This window comes from Lissotriton vulgaris, chromosome 2_1, assembly GCF_964263255.1.
Source record: "Lissotriton vulgaris chromosome 2_1, aLisVul1.2, whole genome shotgun sequence".
NCBI lineage: Eukaryota > Metazoa > Chordata > Amphibia > Caudata > Salamandridae > Lissotriton > Lissotriton vulgaris.
The window spans coordinates 450,530,170-450,548,205 of NC_141687.1; the positions used below are offsets into that span (position 1 = coordinate 450,530,170).

The following is an 18,036-nucleotide window of genomic DNA, read 5'->3' on the forward strand; positions in this document are numbered from 1 at the left end:
ATACATGCTAATTGAAAATGTCCCCACCATTTATTCTGTACATCTCTCTGAAACAAAGTGAGCACGAGTGTCTGAGCGACTAGTGTTGTACATTTCCCAGGATCCCTGATATGACAGGGTTGTCATGTTCAATACTTGCCAAGAACTATTCTCTCCTTGGGAAGAGGAGTTTAGAGTGAGCTAGCTGGTATACAGGCGAACATACCAGGTGTGGGTGTCTGGAATCAGTCTGGACACCAATCCCACAGTCTATGTTGTCTAAAAGCGCAGATTTCATATAGGTTTATGGGAACTACATGACACCCCTTGACACTTTCCTTTACTACCGAAAAAGAGACATGATTTGTGAGCACACCCCGAGTTTTCCGCAGGAGCCATTGGTCTGCCTGGTGACCCTCCTTATATCCACCTCTCCTAATCAGCCCATTTTCAGGCTTTACCACGCCACTCTGGAGGACTCTTTAATCCAAAGGTGTGTGGCCCGTGACTGATGGGAGCTGAAGATGGGCCTTGAGATACCTGACAAAATGTGGTCTGTTTGTTGTGCTCAAACAGGGCTAGGATCTGCTCACAGTAGTCTCTGCTTCATCTGTTATAAGAAATTGTAGAAGGCATATCACACCTCCACAGAATTACACAGACTAGGCCTTCGAGAGACATCCAATTACGCCCTCTGTGGTGTCTCAGATGTGATTTTGTTACACCAGACATGGACTTGTGGTTGTCATGATTCTCCTACTCCTAATCCCCAGACTGAGTATATAAAAAACCCGCCCCTTTCCCGTGCACCAGCACCTCATAAGTTGCTTAGAGTGTTAATAGTGGGAATGTGTACATATTTGTTTATTTGATTTTCTTACACTTTGAAAAGCGTTATGTGAAGACTTGGCTGCATAGTTCATTAATGAGTGGTGTTAGATTTCATATTGTGCCTTTGTTTAAGACGCCTTTGTTTAAGACTCGAGAGCGCATCTTAGAGAGAGGCATGACAGGTGAGTCTCGTTGTGCTTAGGAGCCGCCGCTCTCTGCGTTCCGCTCGCAGCTGAGTGGAACGCGTGCATGAGCACGTATCTCCTGGGTGCGGTTCTCTATTTAAACCGCACCCAGGCTTCTAGAAGACGCTTTGCCTTCTGTATCTTCTGGAGGAAGGTTCGCGTCGGGAGGCTCTCTTCCCTTCAGGACAAGACCATCGCTGGGACACCTCTCCTGACAAGTTACGATGGCAAGACCTGCGAGAAACAAGAGGAAAAAACAGAGTTAAGTACATTTTGCTTTGCATGAAAAGGCGCCCATCGCAAGACAGATTGAGATAAATCTTTGAGCCTCATTGATTCTTTCTGAGTAAAGGACTTCCGAATTAACATTTGGTAATAAGAAAAGACTCAGATTGAGTAACGTTTGACAACAGGAATCTTTAGAATTTAAATCAAAGAATTTCGGAACACTTGAAAATCGGAATTTAAAGGCATTGCAAGACACAATATTGTAATGAAATTTTGTTGCTTTATTTGTTGTTGCTTTATTTAGCGTTTTGGAAATCAAAGATAAGGAGTCTGGAGTTTGTAGTATTTCTTCCCCATTGTGTTACAACAGGTTTTGAACACAAGAAAATCACAGAACCCCACGGTACTCATCTTTAAGGAATCATTTGCAAGAAGGTCAAGGCGCAAAAGGGGAAATTAGAGAATAAACAATTAGAACATTTATTTAAGTACATTTTCTTTGTTTTCTTTAGTAATAAACGCAAAGACACAGTAAACAAGCTGCAGACAAGAACCTTTGATGACTTCACACTACAACCAAGACCAAGAAATACTGGACAAAGGACAGAACAAGTTTGATCGCAGGTAGGAGTTTAAGTAGAATGCAACAACCAAATTTATAGAGTAGATCCAGGCTAAGGGAGGGGATAGAATGAGGATTAGGAATCAGTAAGGGCCTCTAGTAAATTTCATTTGCTTGTTGTTTCGCAGGTCGACAGCAAGTTCCTTCTACTCACCATCCCGTCCATACTGGCCCTCCTCCCAAAAGTCTAGTTTTATACTTAGCTGTAAAATAAGAATCAGCAAGTTTAATAGTTAGATATTTGGGAAGTTGGTCCCTTGCGTCTCTGCGAAATCCTCTACGTCGTCCAAGATCTTCTGCACAGCTCAAGGTAATGGACGACGTAGTTTGGTTCCTGACAGTGGTGCGATACAGACATACTGGTGGGAGGTATTTGCTGCTCTAACTGAAATGATTGGTCACTAGGTACCAGGGGATCCAAGGGAGAAGGTACTGGGATGGGTATGGGATATTTCCCTCCACATACAAGAGATACACAGTACTAGCACTGCTACTGGCTAAGCTGCAGGTGGCATGTTGCTGGGGACATGGGAGAATGCCTCAATATAAGATATGGATGGACTTCCTCATATAGTGTAATGAACAATTGGATGTATATGCCACACTATTGTCTCCTGCATCAAGACCCAAGTATATCTGGGACCCCCTCAGGGCCTTCCTTTTGGCTACGGCCCCCGAGAATAGTGTTTTAGGTGCATGAAGGGCGCTTTCTCCAGACTACATTGAACACACATCCACAATGCAGCTCAGCAGTGGTCTAACACATGCAGTGCCATTGTATAACACCATCGCAATGCATGGAAGCGAGAGACTACTAAAGCAGACTAGCACTCTCACCATAAATTGTCAAGGAACCGCAGTCTGATCCAATGTTAATGTTATGCTGATGTGATCCTCCTGTGTTTCCTGATGTTTCTTTGTTTCTATAACACCTTTATCAAAAGAAAATGAATAAAAAATATTAAAAACAAAATAGTGGTTGCTGCTTGAGCAGGATTGTGTCATTCTGTCTAAAAAAAGAAATTACTTTTTACCCACAAAGTCAGTTGTCAGGCATTGTGTCCAAATGTCAGCTTGTGATTCCCCTAGTACAAATGCATCACATTGAGAGATTGTGCTCAACTTGCCCAAGTAGTGCCATCTTATGTCAGGGATGCCCACCATAATTTTAAAAATGCCTACAATTATGCAAAGTATGTCCACCATTATGCCAAGAAATGTGCCATGGCTGCCCACTATATGTTAGGGACCACCACATCATGCCAGTCATTGACCTTATTCCAAGCTTGGCCTTGATTATGTGATGGATAGTCACAATTCAGCTAAGCATGCCTGAATATGGCAAGGACAACCAACATTATACCATGATTAGTCCAAGGATGCCCAACAGATGCCACGATTTCACATTATTATGCCAGTGCCAAATTTTTGTCAGGAGTAGGAATAATTGTGCCAGATGAACCCCTCATATTTTGGGCAATTTATACATTTGGTGTTCCTGGACACTAGGAATGGCTTCCAGGGTAAGACAATGTCTGTAAAGGAGCCCCAAAACACTAGCCACATACACAGTTGCTCACATATTTATACATATGCTCAGAAAGACTTTTAAAAAGATAGACATGCATACATGAACACTCCACTCCTACCGTCTGAATCAAACAAGACATGTCTCAACTCACAATCCAGCCACTGCTCTCTTTGCTGATAGGGCTGCTAACACACATGGTTATCAAATACTTCCACTCTCTCTGGTAGTCTCACATTCTAGAGACTCCACTCTGCCTATTGCTGGGACTTCTTTTCTTTCTCAGTTTTCACATGTACATTATTATCACTAGAGAGGGCTTACAAAGTGACCAGGCTACATGTGGCTTTCCTAAATTTAGGGTGGAGACAGGAGGTCCTGTTGCAGATGTCACAGGCTGTTGCAGTGTGTGTATCTGTGTATAACGGTGTGTCCTCTCCAATAATTGGATTGGTGGGCATTCAAAGTATATGGAGCCCTTAATTGCACCCCTCACATGGTTGATTCCACAAAATCATTGGGCATTACCTTGGAAAAATACCTTAATATGCAAACTCACATCAGCACCACCATTAGGGGTGCCAACTTTCATCTTAACATAATTAAGAAACTCGAGGCTTTCCTTCCGCCAGAAGACTTACAGCCTACAGTACAATCCCTGGTGATATCACAACTGGAATATGGCCTTGTGACCCTTGCAGTGCTTCCTAAAGTGAGCGTGGCTCCTCTGAGCCACGCTCAATGCATCGGCAAGGCTCATCACAGGCTCCAAAAAACACTATTGCATCACACCTGACCTTTTGCAGCTCAACTGGTTACCTATTGAAGCCAGGATCTGTTTCAAAATAGCTTGCCTCACACATAAAGCCATGCATTTCAACACTCTTGCCTATCTGGCGAACAAGCTTGTTCTTTCTGGATCTGGTCGGAACTTTAGAAGTACGTCCACACTACTTGTGAAACCTCCTAAATTTAAAAAGAAATGTACGTACAAATGTGCTTTTGCCGGCCTTGCACCTAGAATTTGAAACGCTCTTCCTACGGAGATGAGAACCAATCCCTCCACTGCCTATTTCAAGAAACAGGCCAAATGGCTTTTCCTGAGTGGACATTCACTGCATCATCAGGCATTCTTTCTCTAGTCCCCCTGTTGACAGATTGGACATTTACTCCAACGCATCTGTTGCTACGTATTTTTGATTGGATGTTAAACTGTTATTCTACTCTAGGGCCCTTTTGGAACTTTAATAGATCAATACTTCTTGGGCCGCTTACAGGTTTGTCATTTACTCTACTATGCTGTGACAAGCCACTATATGATTGTTTTACTGAATGTTTCAGGAAATATTTTGCATTTTCTGAGAAACTGAACTAGTAGGGCCTTCTACCCGGTATCTGACTTTGATTGTTTACTCGTTGTTTTGCAATGTTGACCTCAACTGTACTGAGTTCATGCATGCTTCTGCCTCTGTGTACAGCGCTCTGATACCCATAAGGGTCATGTTTGCGCTTTATAAAACTTTTCAAATAAATACGGAGATGTGTAGTGCTGCCATACACCAAATGGATAAACCTTTTGAATTGCATACTGTGCTGAGCTGTACTGCAGGGAACTACTTGCAGAGCACTGGAAAGCTACTAGCAGCTACCGAGCTACTCTGTTGGTGACCCCTGCTATATACTGTGTATCACAGATAGAAATGCAGTGGGGAAATGTATGGCCAGCCTCTTAATCAGATGTTTGTTTTGTTGTCCCATCTGTACCTATGGCTGTTCTGTTTTCTGTACCAGTACCAGGTGTCCTGCAATCCTTGTCCATTGTTTTAATTGCAGGGTCGTTCTTCAACTTTATGAGATCAAAGTAATTTAAACCGCAGGCAAATAAACTAATTCATTAGATTTAATTAAAACATGTTGTGATTGAATGAGAAATGTGAGCCAATCACTAGAAAAGTTGCCAAGCCTGAAGGTCATATGGATATTCGCTTACTTCAGACTCTTCGTCGAATACCAGCAGTGTTGTCTCATGCTATGTAGTGGACGACAAGTGGACTGTTAAAAGGGAGCAGACTTGGCTATTGAGAGAAGCAGTCGGAAATAAAAGAGCACTTTTTTTTAGAATGCTGTTCCCTTTGATTGTGATTTTACAAGATAAATGGGTGTTTCACTCAAGGTCTAATTAAGCTGTGGATTGTATTATATTTGACCCATACCACATCAGCAAAGAAACTGCTGATAAGCCTAGAAAAAAACTGATATGCAAATTGCTCTCAAAAACAGGGGATTAAGATACACAGTTGAAAAAGTAATTTATTATTCCTATAAACGTGTAACAATAATTTTGACAAATAGAAAATTGCCTGGCAAATAATACAAAGATAAGTGCTGCATTTTCTGTTGCAGATTAGTTAAATTATGGTCTGAATAATTCATTGACTATTTAAGAAGACATTGAAAAAATGTTTTGTTAGTCTGCAAATCCTCACTAGAATTGAATCATAGTTTTGAGTTTTCAAATGTCGACAGACTACAAATAGGCATTTTTTCACTACAGCAGAATATAAATAGAATTAAATTGACTATCCAGACACACCACTTTATGAAAGGAGATATACTAAAAAACAAAACAATCCATCACATACACCATACGTTTTACACTGAGCATAACAATAGCGTAACATTTTAAAAATAGAAATGTGCCTGTACTGTCTGGACAGCACTAAATAGAGTATTCCGTTGCTTAAAATGTGTGTTGTTCTTTATGTATGAGATAAATGGACAGATTATATTTTTTATATTTTTACTAATGGGGGCGTTACTACGTAGAGCACTACCACATTTTAAAAATCTCACCAAATGTTCTTTACCCAAGATTATCCCTGATGGTCTGCAGTGTTCTACATGGAAATGGCCAGCCAGATGTTGCTGGAATGAAATTGCAGTTCTTGCTGGCTAAAGTATTCTTCACATCAGTGGAGACTTAGTGCAACAGATTGGTGCCCTCCACTGCCAAGGAAGGAAACCACTTCTGGAGCCAGTCTCCTGTGTCTGCCCGTGTGTCAAAATATTTCAGCACATAAGCAGAATTTAATGCTTATTGAAAGCTTCACATGTGGAACACAAAGCTAATGATACTCAATGGCAGACCAGACTCTAGGGTAAAAAATGCTACCACCCTCCTAGCAATCAGGAAATGTCAACGGATAGACCTCTTTCTAACAAGTAAGTTTTGAATGAGTCATCAGAACTTGACAACAAAAAAAAAAACTGAAATGCAAATTGCTCTGAAAAACAGGGGATTAAGATACACAGTTGAAAAAGTAATTTATTATTCCTATAAACGTGTAACAATAATTTTGACAAATAGAAAATTGCCTGGCAAATAATACAGAGATAAGTGCTGCATTTTCTGTTGCAGATTAGTTAAATTATGGTCTGAATAATTCATTGACTATTTAAGAAGACATTGAAAAAATGTTTTGTCCCTCGGGAGAGAGCAAGATGGCGTCTGGCTAGGCGGCTAGAGGAGAACGCTCCGATGCCGACCTGTGTGTTCGAGGATTTCGGATGGAATACGATTCAGTCAGCGGAAACTTTTTGATATCTTAAAAGACTTTAAGGCTTTACTGAATACAAAGCTAATCTTTAACCTACTTGAATGGGGGTTGAAGAGGTCCCGGGATTGATCTCTGCGGCAGTGGCAGCGGCGACGGCGGCGGCAGCCGAGGTGCAAATCTCACAGCGTCTCCAGCGTTCTCGGCTAACTAGTGTTGCAGGCGGAATCTGCGGAGTGGGCTGCGGAGTGTGCTGGGCGGAGCACGGAGCTTGCAGAACCTGTAGCATCCAACGGCGCAGGAGGCACAGTGGAGCTCAGAAGAGCGGAATACCCGTTGAAACGCCACAAGGATTGAAACGGCGGTTGATACGAAGACAGCAGAGGTGGTGCAAACAGCGGTGGTGCACATCGCAGCTGAAACAAGGACAACGCAAGGTGCCCCAGAAGACCGAGCTTAAGGACTGCAAAGCTGATCTTGGCACAGGGGGTAAGTCAAAAGCAGCGCGTGAGATCAGAGGGGCTGCGAGAGAGACTTCAGCATCGACAGTCTTAACAGGCAGGGTTGTGGGAGGAGTGAGAACAGCAAGAAACCACATATTAAGGTGGAGCCTGAGCCTGAGCTGGAGCTTGCCAAATACAGAACGTCTGAGAGTCTCTCAGCGATATCGCAGCTCAGTAATAGAGACGGAGGGAGCAGAAGGCGCAGAGGTTGTTGAGGGGGTCAAAATGGCACCAAAATCTACCCGAGGGGGAAAACCGAAAGCGCCCGAGGCGGGCGAGAATTCTGGCAAACAACTTTCTGGACAGGCGGTGAGAAAACAAGGGGGTGATGAGGATATACATCCCCATGCCCATAATGCTCTGAATGAGGAAGGAGCAACTGCCTGGAGTAAAACGAGAGCCAGAAAACAGGCTGCTATAAATGCTGCACAGTCAACTGGACAATTAAAAAGTATCGCCGGGTATTTTGCTCCCTCCAATACAGCTAATGCAGCTAAATTAGATACTGCCAACACTTCTGAACTACCCAGCACTCCCACTGCTGAGAGTCAGTGGAGTAACATCATGGACCTCAATGATATAATGGATAATATAGAGGAAAATACACGCCCCATTGAAGAAACAGTAAGGGCAGTAAATAAGGATACAACCATTAGTGGGACCCCGGAGACAACAACCACTATAGCGCAACAAACTGGACTACTGATACAAGAAATAACTGCAAATAGCGGCCTGAGCGGGCAAGAGGATAATGTAGATCCAGTTGATAATTTCTACTCAGTGACAGATGGGTCTGACACATCTAAGGACACACATTCTGACCTGGAAGAAAATGATGAGACAAACACAGAGTCAAGCTTGGCCATAAGTGTGGAAGGTAGAAGTGGATCCCCAATGGGGAAAGACCATGAACCAAGGAAAAAAAGATTGTCCAGGCGTCAGAGAAGTACGCAGTCGCAAGAGAAAGCCGGCAGCAGACGTAGACGAAACAGCGTGGCAAGCACTGAGACAGAAGCAGGCTTAAACTGGGATTACTCAGCTACACAGCATATTTACAATGAGATTGAGAATGAGAAGGGGGATCCTAGTGCTGGGGGGGCACATGGACAGACACCATCAGCAGAACTCACGCTTCAACTAATTTTAAACTCAATTAAACACCTGCAGGATGCAACAAAGGCTGAGGGGAAAACAATCGCCTAGCAACCAAGCATTTACAAGGAGCTATAAAGATGGTGGCTAAGATTTGCACAGCCACAAATACGAGGATGACACACCTGGAAGATAGAACAGGAACGATGGAAGATCAACAAGCCAAAGACTCAGCTAGACTGATGGGGTATGAAAAACAGATGGTGGAAGCTAGAGGACTTAGAGAATCGTCAGAGACGAAATAATCTCAGAATCCTGGGTATAGAGGAAGGGGCAGAAGGCCGGGATATCAGGGCATATGCCCTGAGAATGTTTAAAGGAACTTTTTCGGAATTAAGCCACTGGGACTGGGACAGGGAGGTTCAAAGAGTGCACAGATTCCCAATGATCTTAAAAAAGAAAGGGCCTTCTACCACAGAGGGGGTACCAAGACCTAGAGCCATATTAGTGTATTTTGGTAACTTCTTATTGAGAGAAGAAGTATATGCAAAAGCCCGCCCCAATGCCAAACGCTTGTTTGAGAGTCAGTCCTTCTTCTCAACCCCAGATTACTGCCATAGCACTGTCGAAAGAAGGTGGAGACTCAGAGAACTACTGGATCCATGACATAAGATGGGCCTGCAGGCCTATTTAATGAACTAGGCAAAACTTAAAATAATCTACAAGAATTCTACTAGGGTTTTTTTTTCTGAAATCCAAGCAAAAGAATATATGGACATGATTCGTGCCAGCGGTGAGAACAGCAATGAAGCTAGAGATAAACCTTGAAGACTTCTCTGATGACGCTTTTTCTAATTAATCCCTTTGCTCAGTCAAAAGATATGCTGGAATAAGATCGAACCAGCCTTGTCTAATATATACAAAAAGATAGTATATTGATGAAGGGGGCTAGGGGGCTAGGGGGAAAAGGGGTCACACATATTGGTTGGGGATGAAATAAAATAAGGACAATGGACAATGAAACATTGTGATGAGGGTAATGGTAACGCCACAGGTGTTTTGGACGAAAGGGAAGTGAAGAAGATATCAAAGTGAAGTAACTTATTCAGGAGATTTAATGCAATTTTACAGGTCGGCAAAGGGGAGTCGGTAGCCAGACTCTATCACAGAGGCCAGCGGCCTGCTTGCTCTAACCGGTGGGGGGAGAGGGGGGAGGGGGAAAGGAGGGGGGGAAAAAACAAGAAAATCATCACATCAAGATAAGATAAAACAAGGAGAGGATCAGAAACACCAAATTATGAAAGATGAGAGAATAGAAGAAAGGCTGAATGTTGATCTGAAGATAAAACAAGAATATCAATGCGGATAGGTACATTGAATATTTGTGGATTGAACGATGGAAGGAAGCGAAGGGAGGTGAAAGAGTATTTAAAAACAATGCATGTTGATTTACTCTGTTTACAGGAGACGCATATAGAGGTGGCTCAAAAGGGATTATTGAGGCAGCTAGGTTTCCAACTGCTTTCTTGTACGACACAAGGGACGAGAACACGAGGGGTGGCTGTATTAGCACGGCATGGCGGTGTGGTTGTCAAAAGACAAAAAGCAGATCCATATGGGCGTTGGGTGCTGATGGAATGTCAGGTGAAGGGGTTTAACTTTACTCTATGTTCCTTGTATGCCCCGACAGTTGACAATCCTGAAATGATTAATGGGATGAATACACAATTATCTAACTGGCCCCAGCCCTTGGTGGTATGCGGGGATCTAAATATCAACGGCTTGAACGGTCTATGGAAGAATGATCCCAAAACGTTTGTGGGAAGGAAAAAGAGAAGCCATGCAGCTTTGATAAGGCTTATGGAAGATAATGGCTTAATAGATATATGGGAACAGCAATACAATGTTGGTGGGGGTAGTACGTATTTTTCGGCACCCCACAAAACATTAGCAAGGCTAGACTATTTTTTGGTCTCCCCTACAATAGCAGCTATGGGCACAGTGAACAGGCTCCCAAGGGTCATTTCGGATCATAACCCGCTGATTTTAGATATCGCAATCCCAACGCAATATAAACAGACCTCAAACTGGACTTTTGAGAGAGCCCTACTACAAGATGCTAAGTATATTGATTATATGAGAGAATGGTTGAAAGGGTTTTTAGAGGTAAACAGAGGAACATCATCTCTCGCTACAGTGTGGGATACAATGAAAGCAGGCATAAGGGGAGAGACACTTAGCTATTCAATTAGACGAAACAAGGCAGAAAGAGAGGTGGTGGCAGGAAGAATAAGAACGGTGGCTAATATCGAGGAAGAACTTGGTGTGGCCATTAGGTCTAAACAAGACATTATAGCAATATTGCAGAGACTAATAATCGCTAAAGCCGCAGTGGGGGAGATATTTGCATCTAAGGCAGCAGGGAAATATCTGGCATGGAGGAAGGAGCAATATGAATACAGTGAACAGATTGGCCGCATATTAGCTATTCGAACAAGGCAGGCGGCCACAAAGGGTGATATTGCGGAGATCATGCTCCAAGATGGTAGTAAAGTAACAGCACCTAGGGATATATGCGCAAGGTTTCAAGAGTTTTATCAGCTACTTTATAGTCCTGGTCAAGGGGGCGAGATACGAGATATAGAGGAGTTTCTTGAAGGAGCAAACCTAGAAAAATTGGACGTGGCTGATAAAAGGGCTCTGGAAACAATGTTCAATCGAAGGGAAATACAGAGAGCAATTTTTGATCTTCCCGCAGGAAAAGCTGTTGGCCCGGATTCTATTCCATTAGAATTTTATAAAATCTTTATGCCTGAAATAGAAGTGGACCTTTTTAATCTAATAACCAATATTCAAAATGGTATCCCCCCCCCCCCAGAGTCTTGGAGTGAAGCAGTCATGATTGTGTTCATTAAAAAAAATAAACCTCCGACCAATCCTGGGTCATATAGTCCTATTAGTTTAATGAATAGTGACGTTAAAATGTATTCAAACATTTTTCCAAGTAGATTAGGGAGCGTAATAGGCAAGATCGTATCCCCCAGACAACATGGGTTCATACCGGGGAGAGGCACTGCAGAGCATATTAGGAGAGTGTTAACCCTGTTTGATGGAACAGCAGCCTCACGAGACCCTATGTCATTAATACTATTAGATGCAGAAAAAGCATTTGATAGGGTCTCGTGGGGATTCCTCTGGGCAGTGCTAGAAAAGGTAAACCTTGGGAGCACATTTATAAAAGCTGTAAAGCCACTATATTTTAATCCAAGGATAAAACTTAGGGTTATGGGTGAAATGAGCAATACAATCATGATTGGGCGGGAAACCAGACAGGGGTGTCCATGCTCTCCGCTCCTCTTTGCCCTATATATAGATGCATTTATACGAAGAATAGAGCAGAAGATATACGGCCAATTGTTTTGAATGGATATGAAACAAAAATTTTGGGGTATGCGGACGATTTGGCAGTTACATCAAGTGATCCTGAATCGGCATTGCGTGCGATAGAAAGAGAGGCAGTTACATATGGAAAACTATCAGGATACAAGCTAAATGTATCAAAACACAGGTGGTAGTAAATCAAAAAATAACATTAGTGGACCAAAGAATAACTGGAACAGCAATGTATTTAGGGGTTTTAATTACTTCTGATATCTCGACAGTGGTGGCAAAAAATATAGAACCTATAATCAGCAAGGCCAAGCTCGAGTTTAATAGATTAAATAATCTACATTTGACTACAATTGGTCGGTGTAATTTGATAAAAATGTCATTTTTACCTAAAGTGTTATATCTCTTTAGGACCATCCCCTTGTTATTTGATAATAAGTGGTTTAGGGAGTTGGAAGGGGTAACAAACAGATTCATATGGGCAGGAGGAAGAACACGCCGTAGTCAAAAAATGTTGTCGCTACCTCGAGAACGTGGTGGGCTGATGCTTCCTGATTTTAAAGCCTATTATTGGGCTACAGTTTTGCAATATATATAGGGATGCTGGGGGGGGGAATATAACGGATAAATGGAGAGGGAGGGATGTGATTCCAGATGTATATGAACTTCTGGTCAAAGATTCGGATAGATGTCTTCTAAAATACGTTGAGAAAAGCTATTATAAGAAGGTACGCTTCAAGACCCTGGGGGCTGCTATAACAGTATGGTCTATAATTAAGAGGAAGATAAAATTGGGCAGAATGAATTATTATACACCGCTATATGGGAATTCATCGCTCCCAGTAGTATTTCACGACTCCGTAATGAAAGGTTGGGATAGGCAAGGGGTAAAAACTATAGGAGATCTTATAGGGGCAGCAGGGGTAATAATCACTTACGAGATCGCGCAACGGTTATATAATCTAAGGCATAGAGATTTTTATAAATATCTACAAGTTAGGTCAGTCTTATCAAAGAAGCGTGGTGGGGGTGTCGATATGCAAAAAATAGATATAATGGAAGACATAAGAAAAGAAACTGGATGCTCCATATCACAATTATATGGTGAAATATGTAAATATAAGGAAGATGACTCTGAGAAAATGTATGAGAAATGGGGAACAAAATTGGGGCTGACAGGGAATGAGGCTGAGAAATCGTTAAAATTGTCAAACACTGTACTGAGAGCAACAAATGTGCAAACCCAGCAATATAAAACACTGTTTGAACTATACCATACTCCTTACAGGGTGGCACAATGGGGTGGAACTAGAGGTATAACCTGTCCAAGATGCCAATCTACTCGAGCCGATACTATCCACATGTTTGCTTCATGCCCCGCTTTAGATAAGTACAAACAAGAATTGGAGCAGTTTTTCAAGAACTCGTTGGGAATGAATATAGCATTGCTATATGAAGTAATGATCTTAGGAGTAACAAAGGATGGCCTGGATATACCTCACTACGAGTTTTTGTACATAGCCATGGTATTAAGTAGATTATGTATAGCGTCGCTATGGAAAGATCCCAGGCCACCGACACTACAACAATGGGTCTCTAGGGTTTTGGCGATATATAGGCTGGAACAGGCCCTATTTGAGAAAAAGGGAAGGGTGAGAAAAGAAGCTGCGAGACGGATATGGGCTCCAATAATAGAATGGAAGCAAAGATTGGGGGAGGCTTAAGTTTGTAGCAAGATATTTAATAATTTGTACTGCTTCGAGTCAGTAAGAAAGAATATAGTTAGAATGTGTATGATGAGTTTATTATAAGGATGAATTTGCTGAAATGAATGTTTTTTGCTCTTTATTTTATCTTGGTGAAATATATAATGAAAATGTAATCTTGATGTTGATGAACAATAAAAATACTTAAAAGAAAAAATGTTTTATTAGTCTGCAAATCCTCACTAGAATTGGATCATACTTTTGAGTTTTCAAATGTCGACAGACTACAAATAGGCATTTTTTCACTACAGCAGAATATAAATAGAATTAAATTGACTATCCAGACACACCACTTTATGAAAGGAGATATACTAAAAAACAAAACAATCCATCACATACACCATACATTTTACACTGAGAATAACAATAGCGTAACATTTTAAAAATAGAAATGTGCCTGTACTGTCTGGACAGCACTAAATAGAGTAGTCCGTTGCTTAAAATGTGTGTTGTTCTTTATGTATGAGATAAATGGACAGATTAGTTCTAGGACACCCCCGCGCTGCACGGCCACCAGCTGCTGCGTGTGCCTCCCCTTCCATTGTGCTTCGCTGCCCGACTGCCGCCTCGTGACCACGCCCCCTCCTTCGAGCGGCGTGGTCCGTGATCGGCGCTCTTCTCCCTGTGCCCCTTGTGTATTTACTGTGTAAAATTGTAGAATTGTATTGGTACTTGTTATAATTGTTGTATTCCCCGCTGTATTGCCTGTTTTTTCCCTGCCTGTTGCCACCCTCCGTCTTCCCTCCCCGCTCCCCGCTTCCCGCCACCACCGCTGACCCCGCCCCTTTTTTCCTTCTGTTCCCTCCCCGCTCCCGCCTCCCAGCTGCTCCGCCCACCCGCGCACTCCGCCATATATGGCGACCGTGCGAACGCGCAGCGGTCACGCGCAGCGGGCGCGCCGATTGTGCGCCGAAGGCGCGCCAAAGGTAAGCCCATCTGCACCCGTCCGCGCCTGGACCGCGCCCAGTGCCAGGACCCCTGGCCCACGAGGACCCCGACCGACCCACCTGACGTACACCGCCGCCACCCTCAAAGCACTCAACACCGGCCGAGTCCCGGGATGCTGCAGAGCCACCCCACGACGCGTCCACGGACCCTTCAGCTGCAACACCTGCAAGTTCACCAGCATCCGGACCTGCCCGACACCAGCACCTGCCAAGCCGAACACCAGCAGCAACCACCTCAAGTGCATCCTGCTCAACACCCGCTCCGTCCACAGACACGCCATCGAACTCTGGAACCTCCTAGACGCCACAGCCCCTGACGTTGCCTTCATCACGGAGACCTGGATGAACGCCTCCTCAGCGCCCGACATCGCCATCCCAGATGGCTACAAGATCACCCGGAGGGACCGCAACGCCAACCAGGTGGGAGGAGGCATCGCCATCATCCATAAGAACACCATCCGCATCACGACCAGCATCGACAACACCCCACCTTCCGCCGAACACCTGCACTTCCAGATCCACACCGACCCGAATACCACCCTCAGAGACACCCTGATCTACCGACCTCCGGGACCACGCACTCAATTCAGCGAGGACATCACCGACTTCGTCAGCCCGCACGCCCTCCCCTCCGCTGACTACATCCTCCTGGGGGACTTCAACTTCCACCTGGAGAACAACAACGACTGCAACACCAGCACCCTGCTCGACAACCTCGCCAACCTTGGACTCAAGCAGCTGGTGTCCACCCCCACCCACCTCGCTGGACACACACTCGACGCCATCTTCTCATCCAGCAAAGACATCGCCTTCAGCCACGCCACAGAACTCCACTGGACGGACCACAGATGCATCCACTTCACCTTCAGAAGAACGACGATCCACCACCACCAGCAACAGGTTGCCCGAAGAAGCTGGAACAAGATCACAGCTGACCAGCTCGCCGCTTCCCTGAGCCAGCACCCTCCGGCCAGATCAGCGAACCCCAGCCAGGCCGCCGACAACCTCTCGAAGTGGATCAGCAAATGCGCAGACGAACTCGCCCCTCTGAGGATCCCGCCCAGCAGACCTGGCAGTAAGAGAGCCCCATGGTTCACCGACGAACTCAAGAGCTCCAAGAAGAACTGCCGAGCCCTCGAGAAAACCTGGAGAAAGGAACCCACGCCGGACAACAGGACCACCCTCAAGCTCGCCACCCGGAAACACCACCAACTGATCCGCACCGCCAAGAAAACGGCTTTCAAGAACCGACTTGACAACAACGCACACAACTGGAAGGAACTCTTCAACATCGTGAAAGAGCTCTCCAACCCCAACGCCGGAAACAACGACATCACCCCATCGCAAGACCTCTGCAACTCCCTCGCCTCCTACTTCCACAACAAGATCGCGGACATACACAACAGCTTCAGCACTCAACCGACGCACGCCACGACCGCAGCAACACCACCCACCACCACCCTCCGCGCCTGGACCCCGGTCAACACCGAAGACACCGTCCACATGATGAACTCCGTCCACTCCGGATCTCCGACCGACCCCTGCCCTCACCACGTCTTCAACAAAGCCGACGCTGTCATCGCACCCCACCTGCGGGACATCATCAACACCTCATTTGACACCGCCACCTTCCCCAAGAGCTGGAAGCACGCCGAACTCAGCGCTCTACTCAAGAAACCTACAGCAGACCCCACCGAACTCAAGAATTACCGCCCCATCTCTCTACTCCCGTTCCCAGCCAAAGTCATCGAGAAGACCGTCAACAAACAGCTGGCCGCCTTCCCCGAGACGAATGGATCCCTCGACCCATCGCAGTCCGGATTCCGTGCCAACCACAGCACCGAGACCGCCCTCATCGCCGCCACCGACGACATCCGAGCCCTGATGGACAACGGAGAAACAGCGGCCCTCATCCTCCTAGACCTCTCCGCGGCTTTCGACACGGTCTGCCACCGCACCCTAGTGCAGCGCCTCAGCAACGTCGGAATCCAGGAGAAGGCACTGGAATGGATCGTCTCCTTCCTCGACGGAAGAACACAGAGAGTCCGCCTACCACCGTACAAGTCAGAGGCCACCGAAGTCATCTGCGGCGTCCCTCAAGGATCCTAGCTGAGCCCTACTCTCTTCAACGTCTACATGAGCCCCCTCGCGGCCATCGCACGCCAACACAACCTCAACATAATCTCCTACGCCGACGACACCCAGCTGATCCTCTCCCTGACCAACGACCCCGCCGCCGCCAGAGCCAACCTGCACGAAGGGATGAAAGAGGTAGCCGAGTGGATGACGACGAGCCGCCTGAAACTGAACTCAGATAAGACGGAGGTCCTCATCCTGGGCTCCTCGCCCTCCACCTGGGACGACTCCTGGTGGCCCCCCGCCCTGGGCACCGCACCCAAACCGACGAACCACGCACGCAACCTGGGCTTCATCCTGGACTCCTCCCTCTCCATGACCAGGCAAGTCAACGCTGTCTCCTCGTCGTGCTTCAACATCCTGCGCATGCTTCGGAAGATCTTCTGGTGGATCCCCACGGAGACCAGGAAGACCGTCACCCAGGCCCTCGTCACCAGCCGACTGGACTACGGCAACGCACTCTACGCCGGAACCACCGCCAAGATCCAGAAGAGACTCCAGCGCATCCAGAACGCCTCAGCCAGACTCATCCTCGACGTCCCACCACACAGCCACATCTCCGGACACCTAAGAGGCCTGCACTGGCTCCCGGTCAACAAAAGAATCACCTTCCGCCTCCTTACCCACGCTCACAAAGCTCTCCACGATCAAGGCCCGAGCTACCTCAACAACCGCATCAACTTCTACGCTCCCAAACGCCACCTCCGATCTGCCAGCCACGCCCTCGCCACCGTCCCACGCATCCGTAGAGCCACTACAGGAGGAAGGTCCTTCTCCTACCTGGCTGCCAAGACCTGGAACTCCCTCCCGGCCGACCTGCGCCTGACCCAAGACCACCTCTCCTTCAGGAAGAAGCTCAAGACCTGGCTGTTCGAGCAGTAGCGGCACCCTCCCCCCCCAAGCGCCTTGAGACCCTACGGGTAGGTAGTGCGCTCTATAAATGTCTTTGATTGATTGATTGATTGATTATATTTTTTATATTTTTACTAATGGGGCGTTACTACGTAGAGCACTACCACATTTTAAAAATCTCACCAAATGTTCTTTACCCAAGATTATCCCTGATGGTCTGCAGTGTTCTACATGGAAATGGCCAGCCAGATGTTGCTGGAATGAAATTGCAGTTCTTGCTGGCTAAAGTATTCTTCACATCAGTGGAGAGTTAGTGCAACAGATTGGTGCCCTCCACTGCCAAGGAAGGAAACCACTTCTGGAGCCAGTCTCCTGTGTCTGCCCGTGTGTCAAATTATTTCAGCACAGAAGCAGAATTTAATG

At 45.6% G+C, this 18,036-nt stretch overlaps 1 protein-coding gene across 4 annotated transcripts in view; it reads left to right on the forward strand.

The window, feature by feature from the left end:
* GULP1 (GULP PTB domain containing engulfment adaptor 1) overlaps positions 1 to 18,036 on the forward strand; it is a 2,138,858-nt gene that overhangs the window by 414,405 nt on the left and 1,706,417 nt on the right. Inside the window, exon 3 of one of the 4 annotated variants that reach the window (XM_086955346.1) lies at positions 1,736 to 1,847. The exons of the other annotated variants lie outside the window; for them this stretch is intronic. The gene's annotated coding sequence lies outside the window, so the exon portion shown is untranslated. The remainder of the gene's footprint in view (positions 1 to 1,735; positions 1,848 to 18,036) is intronic. 4 annotated transcript variants of the gene reach the window in all.